A 23,167-nucleotide genomic window follows, 5' to 3' on the forward strand; every position below is an offset into this window, starting at 1 on the left:
ATGGAGAGATCTCGCCGTAGCTGGGGAACGTTGACGTATATTTGCAATATTGGTAAGCATTCAGCCAGCACTAAAAGACATCAGTAATGTAATCTAAATGTATATCACAGTGAACGTAAGAATCAATATCTATTTTTACGTTCCATTTCCAGAAAATAATAAGGTATCATATCAGCGAGATAGGCCCAAAAGTGGAAATGGAGAAATATCTTCTTAAAGGATAAGTGAGAGTATGATTTATCGTAAGGCATAACTTGTATATATATGTTAGGAATATAGTGAATTCAAGTGAAAATGTCTTTGGAAAAGAACATTAGGTTTCTATCTCTGTTTACTAGATATCTTAATATGTAAGTACAGTCGGCTATATTAAGCATTTAGCTCTTGTATTCATTAGCCTACGTTTATAAGACAAGCCTCTAAACATGTGGATTTCCATGGCTCATCTGTACTGCACACCGTGACTAAAGTCGAAGTTAGTGTGCAAACTAGGTATTACTAATATATAATTATATAAACGTTTTTGGCAAGTTCGGGTGTTTGTAGTGAAGAAAGTTTACACTAAGGAAATAATACAATGGACTTTGCAGTACGCTGTTTTTCGCCCTTATAAATGTCGACCTTTACATTTGGTTAATTTGTAATATATATATAAATATATATATATATGATTATTGATATCTCAATAATATTATATGTCTCAAATGAACAAACTTAAAGATAGACATGTATGTCACAGTGTTTGAAATCTGTACATAATAGTGAGTATATCAAATACACCTTTCAAGAGTGATAATCGCATTAACTTTAACATTTTATAATACAGAATAAGTCTTTTTCAACCATCGTTCGGGCCCTTATTAAGTGACTAAATGCGATTCGCCCTTGACAAACATGAATTTAAGAGACACATTCAGGACTCTTTATCTGTCTAAAGGATTATGTGAATTGCTGTATGGCATCCCCACCCGTGATATAGCTGTGGCATACTTTATTAACGGGTATTATGTGAAGAGGGCTAAACTGGTTGTCTATACTATATAAATGGGTTTGCATCTATTACCTGAGATCCAACACGTTTTAAGTACACATACATGAATACAGGGAGCAATGTGATGACCTCATTTGTAAGTCTTATGTAGCAAATGGATCATTGCTGATGTATCGAGGATTTAGCAAATGTGAGGCATACTCAAGGCTTTAATACACTTCATTCATCAAAACAAACAACAAGTTCTTTATCAGCAGAATCGCTGTCAATTTCAATATGATGAACTTTGCAAAAGTCTTTGTTCGGATTCAACTCCATTACTTAGATCAGCCTGGTTTGCATGTGTACAATACATCGCTAACGAAAGGAACAAAAGCGATTGTTTGAGTATATCTATCTGTATATCTGTGTTGTACAATGACAAACATAATGTAGATCCACTGTTCACACTATTCAAGCTCGATTGCATTTCCATGATTAGAATACAACAAACATGTATAGAATATAGGCACCTAACTTGCACAACGTGTTGATCAGATAGATGGTTTGCATGCAGGATTTGGGTTGGTTGCCATCAATCTAAATAACTATAGTCATCATTTGTAAGCAAATTTGCTAAATGAGACGCTTTTTTGGCAACACGAGGCATTACATATGCTATTTTGAAACCTGCAATAAATCCGATGCAATGCCTTGTACCTTTCGAAGCTGATGCCGAGAATTCAACGCATTTTTTCAGCATCTTCTGTCGACAAATAGCGTTTAGGTAAGCTAAAATTAGAATACAAAATCAGACACATACCTTACTCCAAAATCTTTAGACTTCAACCAGCAGCATCATAGAGACATACAACTTAAATCAGTTCTACGTGTTCCTTGGCAATTCTTACAGCTTTTGTATCAAACACTGTAAGGTGACCAGAGACCTGCACATGCTGTATTTCCTACCTCATCACCACGCAGCGGTGCATAGATAGCAACTAGACAGCCTAGTGTCATCTATCACAGCATCCGACTTTATCTGTAATGGCGATCATGAAGGTTTCTATTTATTTCAATAAAGACGAATGGGTTAGTCAGACGATGGGGATTACTTTTCTCACGTACTTCGAGGTCAACAAAATCCTAGGAAATAAATGGGTTAGAAGCACGGAATTTGGAGAGAGATGCAGATGGTAACGTGGGATTGTTTCTTGTGGTGAGCATGGATCAAGCATTTGGTTACGCTATGTAGGGCCCCAGTTCGATCCTAGGGGTCGACTCCAGCTCGGACATGTTGTAAGGGATTGCATTCGTAATTTCGGCGGTCCCGTGTATGAGGGAGTTTCAGGCATTAGCCTCAAGCGTCAAACCTCTGCACGTAAAAGAACCCAACACACTTATCGAGAAGAGTAGGGATGACCCGCTTGGCCAACAAAAAGCGAGCTGTAGCGAAGCCGTATTGCACTACCACTAGCTACTTGAAAAAGCAGCATGTTTCACCTCAAATCAGGATGCCTTGAAACGAGAGAAAAAGAAAATGTATAGACATAGGTTCTTTTTTTATCGCAGGATTAACACTGGTGGCCTTCACATTCAACATCATTAATAAACTTTACAAATGGACTAAGCTTTTTTATATGCCGTATCTGTTTGCAAGAACGCTGGATGAATGTCCATTTATCTTCGAGACTCTAGCATGGCTCAAATGCATCACAAGACAGAGATCAATGATCAATACTAAAATCAATGTTTATGAATCATTGACATATCTTCTTCCATATGATATCACTAATATCGATATGTGTATATAAACATGTATATATTGCAAACTTCCATGACCTGCTCGCTCTAACTGAAATTTAAATGGGTTTAAAAGTTGCATCGGTTTCCTTATTGCTTTGCCATTGTCTGAATGTAAAGTTATGCTTTTTGGGCACACATCACATGTCTCATAGTTGCCATAGATGTCACAAAGTTTTAAGTACTTTGAAGAACTTTTTCCGAATATGAACCCATTTAAAGGCTGCGAATGGATTTTAATGCTGTACAATGATTATGTGGGTAGGTAATAGCTTAGCCGTGCTTAGCTTAGAAATATTTAACGACAAGAAAGAGTGCTGCCTTCCACATGTCAACTTTAATGTCGTCTACCCTGTCTTTGTGGTCCCATGTGACATCCAATTGATTGTTTCTATCTCAAAGCCGGCCATATGGTGGCCATGATCTTACGTCAAGGTTCTAATGGATCTAATGTCAAGGTCTGTAGCCTGCGCACTACGGCCCCAATTCCACTAAACGGCGCTCTCACTGCGATCTCGCTGCGACACAAGCTGGATTTGTGTAACCCTTAATTTCATAATAAGAATATCATACAAAATGTAAAAGTATGGCTGAAAATGCAATAAAACACACAAATCGTAAAAACATTTGTTTTTTATCTATAAAATTGTTTGAGCTCTCTGTTAAACTTTAGGTCGCAGAGAGCGATGAGGTCACCGCCCTAGTGGATTGGAAGTATAACTGATTTCCCTATCATGTTGATACATATCTGCAAAATGTCATAAAAGGCTAATAAATACCCTAGGTACAGGCATCATTTAAGTCGAATGCAATAGCCCAAAAATCGACACCCCCAATTCATACATACCTCTATTATTGCTCTCAAGATGGATGCAAAACACAGGAATTTTTCAAGAATCATTACATTTCTGCTCCAAAGATTTGATCACAGTTTCTCAACATTCAAAATTTTGTTTGCTAAATATGATTCTATATGAATTCTTACGAGTTATTAGCAAATAAGAATAGAAATAATTTGACTGAGTAATAAGCTGACCTGAAGACAGACATAACGAAGGCCAATAATACCTGTAAGCATTTTATTGATCTACCTGTTCCCTTTCTTGTTTGAATGAGCCCACCGCGATTTGCTCGCTAACTTTCTACTGTTCCCTCCGGGCAGTGTGAAATTGGTGCAAAGATTTATCGAAGTTGACTATTACTAATAAATAGTCTGGAGTATGACTAAGTAGCCGTTGGAAGCTGAGAATTTAAAATCAGCCCAGGGAGTCTCCGAGGAATCGATGCACACAAGCTGTACGATTGGCGACTGTGCAAATCCAATTAACGCCATTGACACCCACAACCTAGCAGGTGTTGCCGGGGCAAAACGGTCTGAATCTTTTATAGTGCAGTGGGATAAATAATGCAGTCCCGATCCTTTACAGCCCATAGTACGTGACCTCACGCGATAAAGTTAGCACTTCTTCGGCACATCCCAACTATTTTTCAGCAAAAATCAAACGTTCGTCGAAAAAGTAGATTACGTAATGGTAAAGACCACTTGGTTTATTATTTTTAAATAACTTTTATTATTACTTTTATTTGCAAGCTCATACCCGTAGGCTGATTACAAGGGTACAAACAGTAGAAAGGGTAACAATGATAACAAGTGTGTATTCTAGCCTTCTAACTAATATTTCTACATACAACATTACGGGGGGGGGGGGTCGACTTTTTTGTTGGGATGCAGTGGCTGATGAAAAGTCCCACGCCTTTGATGATTAGTGGGTTTTGTGATTTTAATAGAAATGTACTTTTTTGGAGGTCTTCTAGATGGTAAAAGCTCGGGAATATTGTTTTGGTTGTTTCGAAGAGCTTGTTTCTTTCATTCTCATAATGAGGGAAGTTATGAATGAAATGTATTTCATCTTCCACTGTATCCATTGTACAATATTTACACAGTCTAAGATTACTTTTAAGTCGAGCAGAAGGTATGCAATTACTGCAGGGTAAATTGAAAGGATAAAGCGACCTAGCGCTGAAACGAAGTCAACTAATCAGTTTTGGTTTACGGTCAAACAAAGTTGGCGATGATCCATTTACTTCCTCCCTTTCATTATAACACAGGCCCGCTAATTTCCAGAGTGTACAATCATGAAATTTTAATTAGAGTGAAGAAATAGAAATCCACGGCAATGTACGTAATTTTCTCTCATTCTGTTCCGTGCACGGAAACTAACTACCTTCACCTTAGACACATGTTGAACAACCTACTGTTGTTGAGAATATATACATAATGGAACTTTGACAGAAGAAACTTCTGTTCGCACGTCAGTTTTAATGCTATTAGCAGCATTCAATCTCAGATGAAATATTTCAGCTCTAAGAATGGAGGAAGGCCATGTGTTAGAAATGAGAGCTGCATCAAAACCGTTCGTTGGAGGGAAGTGTTCTTTTGGAATGGATCCAGAAACGTCTATTTCCATTACGTCGGACGTCTGCCTTTTCCAAACCAACTCTTCTATCCTTGGTTCTCTCCTAGCAGATGCGGCTCATAACTAAAATGAATAGAACTCTCATTTCAGATAGAATGAGTACAAGTTAACCTTTACTTTCCTAAAAACGAAGGTGAATTAGATGCGTGCGACTTAAATGGTGTGAGCATCTCAAGACGGGGGCTAAAAAGAACCAAATCGATTTGATTAAACGATTGATTTGTCCTATCTGACAAACGGCTCGTTGGTACAAATCCGTTTATCGAATTTTCTATTCTTCTCGTGATAACATTTCCTCGAAGGTAGCACAAGACGCCAGATACAAGAGCCCTGGCGCCAAAGTGATGTATAGAACATATGTGAATAAAAATAGGACCATTGCGTGTTTTTTCGTCGATTTGGATTACAGTATCTGAAGGTTACAAACATATTTCATCTTTACACATGATCCTAAATATCATTTATTTCAACTTCTAAGTCAGCTAACTGACTGAGCTGAAAAGTGTGCCATATTTTTGTAATGTGTTTATTTTCAAAACATGAAATACCTAACCATTATTCTTTTACCCATTTTATTGCGTACCTGTGGAGTTTGTGCACACAACCGTTGCGGAACAAATTTGTCAGACAGGTTTATTGCCCAATAATGAACGAACGGCTAAAACATCCATTAATGCTATTGTAATGGTATAGCAATCTGAGTAATTAGCTAGATAGTCAAGTGTAAATCAAACTACAATCTTAATTACAAATATAATTGATATTTTAAAAATAATTTTAGGAAGTAGGAATTTCAAACTACATTTGCCTGGTATCGGAGATGCGTTACAATGTGTACATCTTTTATGACTTAAAGTAGATGCAACCTCCGACACAGGAAAGCCAAGAGATAATAAAACGACCCTTAGATGGTGTTTTGTCGTAAACTCCATCCACCATATGCTGCAGGAAAGCAATTTAGACTGAAATCCAGAGTATTTTTTTTACAGCAGTCTGTACTTCACATTCTGCTAAGGCTTTAAAGCGGTAGTACCAAGTTAAAATAGACAATCTATAACACTCAATAGTTTTTAATTTCAATTGGTTATCAACTCTATGCATTTAGCCCATTTTGATCATAAATATACAATGAATATCACTGTCCTGTTTGTTCATTTTCGTTACATTTGACAATCGATCCTACATGGTAGCTATTGCTTGCTTATTCAATTTGATGTGGTAGGTAAAATCTGATAGATCATTCATCAGTAAACGACTCGAGACCGTCCAGTCTCGACATAAGCAAGCAAGTAAGCAAGCAAAAAATAGTGCTGAACATTTTAAAACCCTATGACAGTTTTCATTCACCTCTCATCTATGAGAGTGGTCTCGCCAGGCCTGGGCATTGGAGGGTTTACCTCTTTCTAGTGCCTCGACTATTCTTCTTACAGAGAAAGATATGGGATTGTGAAACCCGCGATGCGGCAGATGGTGACTGGTAAATGACATCATCTTCAGCAAGCCTCTGTCTTATTTTCACATCAGACAGAAGTCCACCAACCTTACAAGTCTCGACAGGTGGCCATTCTGTTCTGCCTACCAATGCCTTGAATAAGTGTTATGCCCAGGAAAAGTTGCGTCTGAGACTTAAAGGAGCTCCATTAGGCTGATACGTTTGTCCTTTACCCATCTGAAAAGGCTATGGAATAGCGAAGTGCACTTCAACGAATGACCATGGGAACGCACTTTGGATTACAGAATACTGCAGAGAATGGCGTAAGTCTGCCTCTCCATGGTAAAATACGTTCTAATAATCCAGTGCCAAAGTACAAGAAAGCTCACAGTGTCTGAAGGCAACACTTAACAAGATATTATTGCCATGATGGAATTGTTCTAAAGGCAAAGCTATCACAGGAAGCTCGGTTATGGTCAGGAAACGGTAATCCCGTTCTTTGAGATGGTCCTATACCCATTCAACGATAGACTTTGATTTACAAACATGCTGACTGTTAGAAAGCATACAGAGTCATTCCTGTTGGCCTTGGAGTGATGAGTACTCAAACGGAATGCACATGGCTGAGTGAAAGCTACTTTTGATGTGCCTGAAGATTACGTGCACACAAAGAAGCGGCTTTGGTAATGTGTCCCCATCATCGGCAAGCGTGCACGACTTAGTCCTTTGGATTTACCCGGGGAAATTTAATCGGGCACGAATGAATTTGTCACCTCGGGAACCGACCTTTCACAAGCAATAATGCCATGTTGGCAAACACGCTATGTGCAGTGAAGCGTGTCACCTACCTGTGCCAAAACCAAGGCACCACAAGCATCATATGCGCTGCCAACACATCACCCAACGGTGGCTGCGACAGACCTTATGACCATTGCCGCCTTCACTGTACTTGCAGGCTTGGGCAGCTGGTCATATCACACGATACACATTCTGCAAGACAACGAAGAAAAGTAGGCCTCATGCGTTTTGGATTCCCCCATTGGTAAGACAAAATGAATCGATAAAATCACCTCTAACGTGAGTTGGCGGTCTCCTTATAAACAGCGGAATAAACAGTGGCAATACCAGAGAAAGGCGAAAACAAGCCACAACGGGACACACAAGATGCAAAGGTCGAAGTAACCTTTACGCTTGATATTACATCATTACAGAAACATAACCGAGGAGGCATCCCTACCTGACAGAACAAGTGCCCTTGCACAGAAGAGGTGTTGTAATAACGCCACCGCTTACCTCCTTGTGAAGTCTAACACTGGTGGATTAGATCAAGTGGTAAGCTAATTGAATATTCCACTAGGGATGGCGTTTGAAATATAGCAGACAAATGGAACTTCAGTCAACAGTGATTTACTGACAAGTAATTACAGAATGTCCTTGGTCGCTCGACAGAAGCGCTGATGAAGTGAAACCATTCGTTTGACAGCATATGGATGTTGTATACTCATATATATTCATATTTCATATACATTGCCGTGATACAACTATCCCATGTTTTTATAATTCATTGGTCATCAAAACATCAATAGTTTCTATGCACATCCAATATCTTGATTAGAAATGTCATTCGATCAACTGTATCTGAGAAAGCATCATTGGATACAAATGATTCACATCAAGGGTATCAATCTCACCAGTGCATCCATAACATCCATGAAAATTCCCATTTGTCATGATCATACGATACTACTTTTCTCTTGTTGTTAACATATTGCACCTTACATATTAGAAGTTTCTATCAATTTCAGCATTTTGATATCTGGCTAATTTGTCATTGAAGAAGTTATAGTTTTTAACATATTAATATTTGGCTAATGTGTGATTGCTGCTTTTGATGCGACTGGTTATAAACATTTAAGACTGCAGTACGCTGAGCTCGATATTGGAATCTTCTACATCGCTCTGCCTTGTTCGCGTACGTCTTCCCTTTCGTTGTAATTATTCATTTTCTGTCACGCATGTGGAACTAATTGCATTTGAAGACGAATTTTGATGCATGTAAGCCAGTTTTTAAAAACGCGGCCGTCAAAGCATAGCGTTTGAAAAATATGAGCCGGATCCAATGAAGGACATTGGATACTGTGATCCACGGTTGTAAGCGTTGTAAAACAGGCAGAATCTAATAAAGTTTCACTGGCAGGTTAACGTTTATACTTCGTCTGACTTCACACGGTAATGATGTAGCTTATGATTTGTTTTAGTGCCGTACGCTTTCATAAGGATACAGTGAAACGCTTAAGAGATGGGGACAATAATGTTCAGATGCTTGTAACCCTTACTTTATGGCCTACATAGCATGGGCATGTTAGTGCAAAAGTATCAAATAAACGTCCCCCTACAATAACGATGCATCATCATATCTATATCCAGGGACTACAACAGTTTATTAATGTCAGTAAAAGAAATTTGATATATCGGCCATGGATGGGATATAGTGTTGCTAATGGAGATGGTTCTACATGATTGATGTAGTGTTTATGATCTATGATTAATGAATGTTCAAAGTTGAACTGTAATTTCCAACATGCACAAAAATGAAATCATCAACAATTTCGACTGATCAACTGTATAACGTTACTTGATAGAAGCAGTGGATTGCTCATTCCTTGAAAAAGACTATAGTTGATCAGTCGACAATTTGGTTGACATTTTATCTTGCGTGTGTTGGACATTACAGTTCAACGTTGATGCAGAACGACTTCGACCAACACCAATGATCTTTCAAGTTACTATTTATGAATACTGTTAATGACTAAGAGCAGCGGACCAGCATACGAAGTTATCCTTATCATTGGTCACAACGTTATAATTGTGTAGAAGTGCGTCAACGGCAATGTCTAAGACTTAATATATCCATTCATGCATGCGAACGTACGTTCTTTAACCACAAGATAAAGACAATGATGACGTTGTCCTAAAGTAGTGCATTAGGAAGCTCATGTGAGAACATTACTAGCACAACAGTATCAATTGGAAACTCTCATACTTATCCGTAGCTTCACGGGTAACCTGGCATCAGCATCAGCGAAGATGTGACCCTTTCGGAGTGCAATACGAAACCACGCCATCGACCGTGAATGATCAAACCAGACAAGATTGAACGACAATCTCTTGAGCTTTCAAACGACGCCTTGTGGATAAGACGAATCTAAGAAATGCATCTAGGTATCATGTGCCATCTGGTCACAGCTTATGACAAGCAGAGGTCGCAACAGAAAGATCATATATACACATATGATATTCCAAATGGAAGGTTTGAACTCGTTTCTAACGAAAAGTGTCCCTTGGTGCGAAGGTGGGTCGATGACCGTATAAATCACGTAGTTGGATTGACAGTGTCAAAATAGATTCTTTCGTAATACAGACAAATGCTTTAACGTGCATTGCCATCAAGCGTCTAAAGGACAGGGTGCCCCTTTCATCTTGATGATGGGCTCGAGCGCGCAAATACATTAAATATTCTCAACAACAAAACTACAACACCAGAGACATAAACCTTTGTCAGAAAGAATACAATGGTAAAACATTTCTTCGTTAACAAAAAACACATATTGTTGCCGTGATAGCCATGCCTTAAAGAGTGCTTCAATAAATCATTGCACTTCTCTGTTAGAGGTTGGACATACCACCATCTGTCTGACTCTCTGATGGCCTCCCTGGTGGTACCTATTCCGATCGCATGACACCAAACATTTTTCACCAGCCTTATTTGCCGGGACGTTAGGTCCAAAGGTGGAACGCTTAATCTTCTCCCCCGCTGTGAAAAGTAAGTAGAATTCTTTCGTCCTTGACAAGTCCACTTTTTTGCCAAAGGGGCCATGTTGAAGGGCGAAGTCATATCTCATTCAACTTTCTGACCTGTCAAGACCTTCTGGGAATTTATGTAATAATACCATTTTGCCATTAAAAGGACCAGTCACATTGAAAGCTCGTCACGACACCTTTTGTGTGAATCTTTTCCCTTGTGTGTCTCATGGCAAAGGCCATACCATATCCACAAAAGAATCATAATCATAAAGCCAAGGACTGCAGTTGACTTTGCTATCAACATGCATTAAATCATTCAATATCACGCAAGGGTACACGTGCAGACAATAGTCTTTATGCCTCATTTAAGAACAGGGCTAATGTACTCCAATGAGCGTCCTTCGTACGTTTATACTGGCATTAAACCAGTCAACTATAGTAGTGGGATCATATGTTCTGATTTCTAGCAACCAATTGGATACTAGTATCTCGTATATATGTAACAAAAAGATGCACTGATATATTTACAAATTTAAGAACTTTACGTGGACATCACTCAAAACTTCCCAATAGTGTGGCAACCTTTTTCCAACGACTTAATGACGTGCAATCGATTTATCTGAGGTGTGCTCAAGGTCTTCGGTAAACAAAGATCACGTTCCTGCAAGTGTCTATTTATCACTTGCATGTATGTGGTAGTAGACAGTCCCAGAAGCCACATTCGTTCACACACCCCGTGATGATGAGTACACTACGAAGGACTACCAACAAACTTGTGAAATTGTTTCAACACCTACACCAAAAGTGAAACATCTTACCAACTTCTCAACAGTGGCCCTCGTTCAGGACCACTATTTGCGGAAAATATAAGATTCTGACTATTTCAACCTATTTTTAAGGCAATGTCACTAAAACAATGACAACCGACTAGTATCGTCCAGATAATGAAAAGAGCATTAAGGAAAATATCAGCACCCGGTATCATATGATACCCATGATAAGAAAGCGTTGGCGAGGCAGTTGCTACAGTTTTGTCAGCATTTTCTGTGAAAGATCCCGCAATGGACAAGAAAGAGCGCCATCAAGATGTGATATGATTCCAACTGATCATGTAATAACAAGAAAAGGATGACACTGCAAAAACTTACTGAGCCTACTGAGGGCAGACCTGAAAGAAAGAGGACACGGATCGCTGCGGTCAGAAAGGAACCTACGGGAGCTAAGGAAGCTCGCAATGAATCGGACCAAGTGGAAAGGATTGAAGAAAGACTGAGTGCGGCTGCAGGATGTTTCGACTACTGCAGCATCAGAAAACAGCAGTGGACTACTACTACTACTATCTAATAACCATCACAGGATGTAGTGCAAGAGCATTGTCTCCATCAGGTTTTGTTACAAAAGACCTAGGAAAATGTTTTGTTTCCGGTTATCCCATTGACCCTAGCAAAAATCTACAAACCGTAGTGTTTTTAATGGACCGTTGGCAAGTGATATAAACTTTAAGGTTTCCATTTGAAATCTGAATGATAAAAATCACAATCGAATCCCTGAATATCAGACGTTTTTTAACAGATGAGGGCCATGAACTATTGATATACATAAAAATGCGTACTTCTTTGCTCAGTTTACTAATATGATTGTGCTTGCGCAAAGTTGAAAAATGTTGAAAATACCACTGACTGAGGTATTTCTGTTTTATATTGCTAAAACGTATTTGTTGGATCACTTCCAACCCTAATGTTTTCAGAACCGTAACCAGAAGCACAGCGTTTTTTCCAAGGCATGGTAAGATATGAATATGCTCTGCTACACAATGTAGGCCAACTACCATTACATCGGGTTGATAAGTGGACTTATTCCTTGATAAGTTCCTAAAGCCTCCCTATCACTGGATCCGCGGCACGCTGGCAGCGTCGCTGGGTCCTAAACTGGATTTGTGTTCCCCCTGACTGTATAATGAGAATACCATTCAAAATGTACAAGTATGAACAAAAAGACACAAAACACACAAAGCTCAAAATCTAAAAAGATTGTTTTTTTGTCGATGAAATTCGTTGAACGCTTTGTCAATTCGATCGGCCGCAACCACGCCGCCAACGTGCCGCGGGTCCACTGAGAGGGTTAGGCTTTTGATTGGTGACAGAAGGCGCTGCAAAAACAAATCATCAGGGGTCCAATTTCGTACATGGGATGATACTTACATCGCAGTTAAAGTGTCATCACCTATATCGAGTCACATAACTAAAATCATGTCAATAATGAGCTAAGAGATAAAAGATAGAAAAGTGCTCTTACCATGAGTGGTGCATTGTAGTATGGGTCAAGAGATATTTTTAAGTTTATAATGTCTGAAGTCTGGTAAAGATGACCTTTAATACATTCACTGTTTCTGGATATTTCTCTTTCACTTTAGATAACAATCATACCGATGATTGCCGCCTTGACATGTCTATGGAAATGCATTATTTCAAAGAAACCACATCATATATGCGTTATCGTGGCTACTGTAACTTGCAAAATCTGACCACAAGATATTGCAAGTGCATTGTCTCTGTAAAATATGTTTGGCAATCATCTGTTTTAGTTGGGTTAACAACTTCAATAAGTAGTACTCTGCTCTACTAGCCAGAATTGCATAAGAGAGCCGAAGGAGGAGAAATGCGGCTGCTCAGAATCTACCAGCCCAGACCCAGTTCATCTGCAAGCGATGCGGGCGAGCATGCCTCTCCAGGATAGGACTCTTTAGCCATCAGAGGGCCTGCCCTTCCCACTAATCCTCGACGACGGGGAATGAGCCAGAGAATTCAGCTTTGTGGTTGTAAACTTTCAACTACAACTATGTTGTTGACCATATGTATCAGAAACATTACACCACCGTTGATTTGAACCGAAACAGTCTGCGTTCCAATAGGACTTACGTGGTCCCTGGACATAAATGATTCACGGCTTGGTAATCCTCCTAGATCCTAAGGACCGCGACAGTGTCCCTACGGCATATGGCACAACCACCATCTACAGCTATTCAACTCAGGCCCGAAGTGGAACAATGGTTCGCAAAGTGAACACTCAGATCCTGAAAACAATATTATAGCAATGCCGCGCTAAACGGGGTACAATAAATAATGTAAGAGCTACCGTGTACCTGAGCGTACGAAATTCAATCAAGGCAACGAAATACACAGTTTAAACGCAAGCATACAGAATTCACTGCAATGAATATTTAGAAAAAGGTTCCAATTCCTAGATGGAAGTTTATAGTTGAGAATCTTTCTCTAACACTCTTTTGATAAGACACTTATACTACCATGCGTGTATTCTGTTGTAAACGAAACATAGTGCACAGTTTGTTCCTGGTAAGTTATAGGTTAAAGGTGATCATACACACCGCTGTCAAAACTCTGTGTAGTCATTAGTTCCAGAAAATAATGAATCCATTGCGAGCCGTTTTTCTCGCTATGCAACAAAAGAGTGATGGATGTCGAATTTGTGAAGATAATCACTATTTATTGAACATGTCAAGAAAAGTTTCATTATTTCATAAACTTTTAATGTACTTGTCTAGTAAAACGTTGCTGCTAAAGACTTGCCATTGAAGACATCGATTCCAATCTGACATTCCATTTTTACACACCTTATCTTATGCTAGCCATAAGGTGCTCTGTAATATCCTACCACTCAAGAGTTAATGAATGTGGAAGCAAGCTGATCTTCAGACATGGCCTTGAAGTTTTCTTATCGATCTTGCTTCACAATCTTCAGAAAATGGTTGGCTGCTGTACCAGTGGTGCCTCACTGCCATTTGTTTAACGGTCTTTGATGGTCATTCATCTTCTTTGGCATAGATAAAAGATTGAATTCAACATGGCAAACTACACACAAGAGTGCAGAAAGACTGACTTGTTGATAAAGCAACTGTCATGGATTACCATAACATACCTTTACTTAACCCATCGTCTTAGCATCATCATCATCAACTGGTAACTGCATCTGCAGTTTTGGAAACGTCTTGCAGCTGCATTCAGTCTTTCTTCATCTTCCTTCACTGTGCCTTGCAACTTGGAAGGTTCCTTAGCTCTTTAGTTCCTTAGTTTCTTTTGTGTTGTAGGGGGGCCTCGCCCTCTGTGCTTCAGATCTCCCTCCAGCATGCTGAGTAGATTGACACAGTGTCTCCCTTTGCGTGCTTTGTATCTGATGGATTACGGGGAGAGGTGTAGTTTTTACTTTGTTTAGCATGTCATTTGTACACGAGGAAGTTTTTAAGTTGCCATAAGGGCATGAAGCCTGCACTTTAAAACCAATAATGACTATTTCAGCCAATCTGATCGTCACAAAAATCGTGATCTATGTAGCTAGTGAAACTTGCAGACTGCACCTTAACTTTGCGTTGATATGGTCAGTCTACTGTCTGTGGATTAACGGCGTCTGTCTCCTTGGATACTTGTCGTAAGGGTACCATCATGTTGTCATTAAGGTACTATCTTCTTGTCACGAGGGTACCATCTTTTATTGATGATACCATGAATGTTGTCATTAATCATAAGCACACGTCTCTACACAGTGCAATTTTGTCACAGCTATATGATATTTAACAGTTGAAAACTTTCAATGCAGATGGCATTCGTTTACGCATGAATAAACATTTAGGTGTTAACTGACATACTGGCGCCCGATATGTTTTTCATATTCAACTTTATGATTCATAACAAAGATTTACAATACACATGCATATCTTGTTATGAAAAAATCTATATCAAAATCCGAAATAGCTTTTTAAGTATAAGTTGAATATTTGAAAAGATAGCGTCGAACCTTTTATGATATTAGCTGTAAAGATGTGTCAAACAGAAGTACGATTACACTTCCTCATGTGTTTCTTTACGGTCTAGAACATTAATCAAACCATACCAAAACATGGAGCCGTCGTTAGCCAAAGTAGATAAAGCCCGTACATTATAAACTCCATCTAGACATGAAAAAGCCGTTAACCAAAACTGATAAAGCTTTTCTATCAACTGCAGAGCTATCTTTATGCCCCGACTGGTGACTTTGATGCAGGGTTTAATGCATATAGATGGACTAGTGGGGAAGAGACAATGGTGCTCCAACCTTTTATGTGCTTCGAGAGCTACAGATCTTACTATAGTATATGGCTTAGCAGATCCGACAGCCTTATTTCATCCCACCTAACCGTAGTTCATCGTCCACAGAAAAATACCCTCCCTAATGGGATTTGTCAGGAAAGGTCACAACTACGGGTAAAGGGACGTAACAGCTACAAGATGTTTTCACAATGTTATAGGATTTTTTTTTAAATCTTTAGATTGGACTAAAAGTATGCTAGATGTAGTCAATCCTAGGTGCAACGACCAGCATTGCCACGTACCACCAAGGTCACCACTGACGAAGACATAAGACAAGAGCAAAATCTGCAGAAAGGCGATAGGGAAGATTCCTTTGTAAACTGACATGATTGAATAGTCTCCATTGTGCCTGAGGCAGAATCGGATGTAACATATTGAACCATTGCCACTAACACATCACTTGAATATGTAGAGTATTGACTATCTTTCCGCAAATAGGGTAGAACCGATATCTCATTCTGCAACACAAACGTCACAAACTACAACAGAGTGTAACTCAAGATAGGTCACAAGTAACAATGAAAGGGCTGACCAAACAATACATTTGTTCGATCCTTCTTGTGCAGATGAGTCTATTGGATCTTTTCGGCACTGTTAGTGCCAACACGTACCGTGTACAAACCTTACAGGTTGATATGTCCTTACTAAGCTGTAGTAGAATAAAACCTACGTGGCATGCATTAGCTACTGTTTGTCATTGATTTCCTGGGAATACTCCTTAGTTCCTTCACATCTTTAGCCAGATGCCGAGAAACGAAGATGCAAGAAGACCGTGACAGATTGCACTTTGAGAAACCATTGTCACCAGGTGAGTTAAACATGCATATTTGATTTGTAATATCCACGTGGTTTATTTCTAAGTATCTTTCCAGACGAATGCATTGTAAGTAAATTCACTCTGCTGAACGTTACTCTTAATCGCCCCTGTTATATTCAACGTTTATTGCGAATACATGCCCGGGGGATAATTGTGAGTACAAACAACATATTGAGGGCTGCATCCAATATGATGGTACATTCTAAAATCTTCAGGGTACTAGTTTTGTTGTAACGCTGTAGGGGAAAACAGGAAGGGATATCTTGCTTCTATCTCGACCAAAATCTATATGTAAGTGCCATTACTTCTGTTTCACACCATGTATCGAGAACGTTAACATGCAAAGATATGTAGTCTATAAAGTTTACCTATTCTCAAATAGCTATCTCATGTTACTATATACAGAAATATATTGTAAATGCATAAATGTTCGCGGTGTTTTTATGTTCCTCGGTTTTAGCGGTGAACTCTTTACCGCGAACTTAAAACCACCGCAAAAAGCATTGTGTGACCGTAGCGCTACTATTGTTTCAAACGCGAACTCAAAACCACCGCGAACACTCACATTTCTCCTTACCACAAAATTAAACCCCCGCAAATATTAACGCATTTACAGTATGTCTAAACTAACAAGGTTCCAGACTTCTTGGCGCAGAAGATAAGGTTCTCCTTTAAAGTTCACATAGCTGTCGTCTTTTTTACACGTTTTCTGAGGGTACGGTAAGTCATTAGACTCCCCCCACGACGGCACCCATTGATAATGGCAGTAATAGGTAACATGGTTCAATGCATTCTACAAACTGTTACTTACCATGTCACAGCCCATCACTCCATACGTGTACAAACATTCCCTGTTAATTGTTCTCTTAGCTGATGTAACTAAGTGTGATAGGCTGTGTTCTCCTTGGAAAGACTATGGATTCTCATGTCAACGATGCAATGGCGTGTGGGTCTTCCGTAATTGGCCAATCTGTTAGTCATGGTTCATCTGCGGTCGACTTCTTCCAACCCCCTAAATGTGTCATGATTAGTGGATGGCACAAGGTGTCAAACGCGAAGGATAACGTACCTTACACACTTGTACCACTGTAGAAGGAATATTCACTACGTAGATGGTCAATCAAGTTTATCAATAACTGCCCTCCCCTCTGGGCACTGGGCTACATTGCAACAGTTTTCACCAGTCAAGCTAATAGACAAAACATACTTTTACTACTCTTTTAACTCCACAATATCCATTATGAAGGTTTTTTCTATAAGCGGATTCATCGGTGATTCTCTAGATTGATTTAGACATAGTCAATTTACCTAGAGGCTTAAAAGTAAGAAAATCAATTCAACCAGGCAGAATATAGGATACCACGTACCATGGTCGATGTGTAAGCCAAGGACGCCTATAATGGAGGGTAAGGACCAATATGAATGATTTTACAAACTTGCCCTTACATGACCTCTCCAGCGGTCCACAGACAGGTTATACATCAAACCGGTTTCTCCCATAACCTCTGTCTTAGGGCTCTTGCCTGCTTCGGTAAGACGCAATTCAGCAGACACTGCACAACGAAGATTAGATTACAGAAAACTTCCAAAGCTACCGCTTCAAACCTTGGTGCCTGGAACAACGCTTCTAGCAAATTGTTTTGAAAGCTAGCGCTGTTCAAAACGTTACTTATTTGATGTGAAGATTATGAATTTACCAGTACTGTCCTTAGCCCACTACACTGTCTAAACTAGATTTTTAACACCTATGACTAAAAAAGGAAATTTGCACAATGAATTATCCAATGATATTCAATAATTGAAAGCGTAACCTAAAACCAAACCTCAACAGAGCGTCATTCCAATTCACAAATGAGGATTTTGTCAATATGTTTTTATGACTCAAAGAGAAGAATAAAATCTGATTATTAGATAATGAAAGCGTAAACATGCATTATCAATGAATACACCATGCACGTTGATATGTGTCATGGGATATGCTTTAGTGGACGGTCTTCAGCTAAGTCTTTACAGATAGTCGTTAAGTCCCAGGAGATGATGATCAATTTATCATGCCGGACTTAAGCACTGCCTGGCTGACCAAGACATTTGGGTAAAAGGCAGGATTCCCATTTAGGAGAGGAACGCTATTATTTTAATACTGCGTCGAAGCTTAAACTTACGTTTCGGTGATTGAGTCTGGCCACAACGACCATTAGTTCAGTCCCATCGGGATTAAGCGCTCTTCGGAATGCCAACATTTGTCAGGACAACTACTGAATCTACAGCCATAGAAGTCTGTGTGTTCTCTCTGTTAAGCTCATCATGCTGACTTTTGATCACCATAAAGACGTGGTAGACCATATTTCAACACAGCCATAAAGACATTATTTTCACTATGATGGGATAGCATAGACGTGATTTACATGCAGTGTTGCAGTCGTGATGGTATGGTGACTTGTATGGTGTTATCAACCAATAGAATCACCAAACACCTTATACATACTGGTATATTCTTAATTACGGAAGTACAGTTTTCTTCTCTTCATATACATTAGACTCACATTCGATATACCTGCATCTTCGTTTTTATATCACACTTTTACTTTTTAGTCACCGGATGGTATACTTGAAAGCATGGAACTGCTGGACATCTTTATCATAAGGCAAGCTAATAGTATATGCGACGTACACATTGTCCAGAAAGCAGACGCAGGTATCTGCCAGAACATAGACCGGGGCATCTGCTGATCTGTTAAAGAATTCAAAGCGTAAACACATCACAAATGCAAAAACTAAATGTTACTCAATCGGAGTAATTGAATTAAACTCACCTCCCTGCTTAACGTTGCCGTGGCAGCTTCTATGTGTCCACCCGTACACCAGATTCATAGGTATGTTAAAGCGTGCAATACTTTCTCTTTGATACTTGGCGACAACTGAAAGAATATCAGTAGCAGCGAAGAGGAACGCATACCACAGCCATAGCTTGTGTTTTACGGAATGTTAATGGCTATGATACGTGGAAACTGAACAATATTAGCACAGAAGCCAGCGTATTTTTCATTTTGGCCTCCATCCACAAAATATGCTGTATCGCAGTCACAATTTCATGTGGTATCCAATACTGGCAGCACACTTTAAAATGATTGTTGTAAGGCGTTTATTACCCTAGTGGGAATACGAAATAGTAGCTGCTACTTGGCAACAGTTTTTATCATTGTACAGTACACGCAAGTATTGAATCAGTAGAATCATAAAGCACCCGCGCGAGGTGTTACAGTGGTTTTTGCCTACAATCTAGTAGGTTATCATGCAGTAGCAGATTAATCTTACGCGGACGAAGAGAAATCTGAAACTGTAGCCTTAGAATTTATCGTCGTTTCAACTTTCAGCTCAAGATCAGATAACCACATCTTAAGATCTTAATAAACAAAACCATATTCGTGGCAAAAGGCCCGTGAATGTGCGTCACTGTGAATGCATGAATACTTTATCAGCAGTGGGTAGGCCAATGGAAGTGGCACCGTAGAGCCCAATATTACAGCTAGTAAAAATATAATATTGAACATTTTAAAGAATAGCAACAGCTAATCCAAAGGCATGTCCAGTTGCTTGTGTAACTGTTTTTGTTAAGGGAATGGCTAACATTAATGATTATGAGACGGCTTTGAGTTTTAAGTATATTCCAGCGATTGTGTAAAAAAAGAAGGACTCACTTGATAGCACTAAAACGTTTTAGACATGCGCTGTCTAGTTGTTGGACACTTGGCGTACACTCAACCTTGTTATAGGGCGAAAAGGTCATAGAAGTCAGTCATTCCGGCACTTTGAATCGACACGTGGAATAACATAGTCTGCGTCTATCAGGAGTGTTGTATAATTGCGGTTCGTTACTGGACACCAAGGGCATGTTGGTTGTAGAACGAGAGCAATTAGCCTTCTGAACTTTGTAATCTTTAACGGCCTGTGCCAAATTTGGTTTCACACCTCAAAGAAGCCACGTCGGTACTGTTAAAACCAGCAGGTCATTTTCATACGAGCAATTGCCCAGTACCGTATGCGCTTAGTGAACAAACCTTATGCTTCGGTCCCATTTCCAATCTTGGGCCCGGCGAAAACGAAAAATAAAAAAATGCATATCAATAAAATACACAATTTATGGTTAGGAGTAATTTTGAATGTTTGGTATCATTTGTTCTCTTGTATATCATATTTTTCATTCCCACAAGCTGCCCGGCCGGGCCCCGGACTTGAAATGGGACAAAAGCATTAGTGTGGAAGAAGTAACAACAGTGACATATGTTCTGGTTGCTAACGTATAAACTGACCGTCCATTACATACGTGTACCTTTCCATAAGCAAAAAAATGACAACTTGATTGATCTCTCAATTAAATTATCCCTCTTGGTGTGACCGATACAGTTTGTGCTTCCTTGATATTGCAAACATAAGGGTGAGTGCGCCATTTTTTGCTATTATGTTCAATTGATTTATAGAATATGAAATTACAGTTTTTGATTTGTTGTTACAAAGTTGCAGCGCAGGGAGTGTGTAATTAGGCCATACGTGACGCAAGCTTGACGTGTTTTCTGGAGCAAATGACGCAAATGATAAATGGCACGGATTCACGAAGCAGAACAACATGATTAAACATATTAGTCAACAGTTCTTTCCCAGAGTCTTACTAATCTTCATACACATCATTTCTGCATTGAATAACTTAAGCTCTTATTGCCCTATCCAGTGTAATTAATGAAATATGTATTTCAGGTGAAGAAGTTTTTTGTTGTCATTAATTATTGCTCTTAAGGGATTGATGTTATTTACGAAAAAAACTACTGTAGACGCGTGATTCACTTATGTAGATCATGAAGTTTCATATTGATACTTTAGATTTTAAAAATTTCGAAACATTTCTGTCACAACTTTTAAAGTGCTCCTTCCGTGAATTTAAGGTTATCCGTCGATCAGATAAAACGAAGGGCACAGCCATTGCCATGACCTTCATACCTAGTTTAAAAAAGAAAAAAAGAAAGAATTCGCCTCACGGTGTAGCACACTCTAGTGCTAAAATGCTGAACATGACCTTATCAATCCAACCCGTCTTCATCAATTTAAGGAGAGGTTCTACTCTATGTGGATGTCCAAGATCTAATGGATATCCTACCACGTTGAAAAGTTCAGTGTAACCTTGGCATTTGAAAAAGAACATAAAAATAAGCCAAAAATAGTTCCTCAATCATTTTCAAAATTATATCCAGTTGCTTGAGTAACTTCTTTGGCTTATCCTTCATCAACAAACATAAAAATAGTCAATTTTCTATACAGGACACCCGTTAATTTTTCGTGGATATGTGTTCCCTGCTATATGCAATGAGTAGCTGTTTAACTGAGTATACTTGGCACCATTATCCGTATTCAGACTCAATTAAAAAGTGTTAATCCAGGAATGGCTACTTCGAGAAACCAAGGGCCTATGATTAACCGTATGGTATTGGCTAGTACAGCAGCTGGACAACTCATAACAGTACCAGAGAGGCGACACGTAAAATGCCATTCTCGAAACAGAAACGGAAAATGTAATACACTTGCTAGTAAAATCGAGGTCATCCGAAAGTCATTGCAGCAGTGGACTACATAATGGCAACGGATGATGTCAAAGTCCATGTTTTAATTTGATAAATCTAATGAAATAGGGACAGCAGGCAGTATAATGGCTTTCAGTGTAATGCATGATTGACCTCGTTGATATTCGTCTCCACGAAAGCCTAGTGGATAATTTGACCGATGATTTGTTTTAACACTCCATCACAGTGCGTGTGTTAGTGGTCATTTGTACAATCATCGGCGTTGGAAAACGCTTCTGGGAAAACTGAAAGTACTGGATATTCTGGGACTTTGTGCCCACGTATAGTCACGTGGCTCGAGACCTATACGAACCTTTTGACATTGTCACGTTTGACTGAGTGACTGCATTGTGTCTTCCACTCAACCAACCATGATATATGTGCATTACAACGAACGCATGCAGCCTCCCAAAACTCCACAGACCAAAGGCATTACAAGATGGTATCCTTCAAAGTGATGTACCAACATTTCATTGTCTCAGCGAAATTTCAAAACATCTTCTTTTTCAAGTTGTCTGGTAGGTCGACGGACCCCTCAGGTAAGACAGATCTCTTAATTTGCTCTCCTCCCTGCAACAGGTAGTACCACACAGACAGGTGATAACAATGTAAATACTACAGAGTATGCGAGGGCAGCAAAGGAAGAGGAATACCATACATCTTCGTGGAAATAGGCCAGTCACATGATGCTTCTCCATAGGTTGTGATTTTCAATCATACGCTCCACATCATAAATAACTAAGATGCAGCTAGCTACATACCTAATAACCTTTCGGGCAATCCATCCTTTCCAGAAGTTAAGGACACATACTTTAAGCTGATGTGACATAGTATTGCGTGCTAACTGTGACAATGTAATGCTGTCAATCTTACCGAAATCATCATATTACGTTATGATGCGTGTTGCGTATTGTGGCCTAAACTTTGAATTTCTTGTTCTTGTATTGCTTCTGGTATAAGGGATATGATCCCACTTTTGGATGTAAACATGAGATCCGTTTTCCAATATTTGAATGGAGGAGTAACAGTACCATTGAAGTAAAACGTTCGTAACCATTGTGATTCGCACCCATGCCTTTTTTAATGTGTGCATGTCAAAGCCTGCTACACCTTG

General features: G+C 39.3%; 1 protein-coding gene across 1 annotated transcript in view; it reads right to left on the reverse strand.

Moving 5' to 3' along the window:
• LOC136436813 (kin of IRRE-like protein 1) overlaps positions 1–19,313 on the reverse strand; it is a 53,893-nt gene extending 34,580 nt beyond the window's left edge. Inside the window, exon 1 of the mRNA XM_066431167.1 lies at positions 19,258–19,313. The gene's annotated coding sequence lies outside the window, so the exon portion shown is untranslated. The remainder of the gene's footprint in view (positions 1–19,257) is intronic.
• Between the last annotated feature and the right edge of the window lie 3,854 nt (positions 19,314–23,167).

This window comes from Branchiostoma lanceolatum, chromosome 1 (genome assembly GCF_035083965.1).
Source record: "Branchiostoma lanceolatum isolate klBraLanc5 chromosome 1, klBraLanc5.hap2, whole genome shotgun sequence".
NCBI lineage: Eukaryota > Metazoa > Chordata > Leptocardii > Amphioxiformes > Branchiostomatidae > Branchiostoma > Branchiostoma lanceolatum.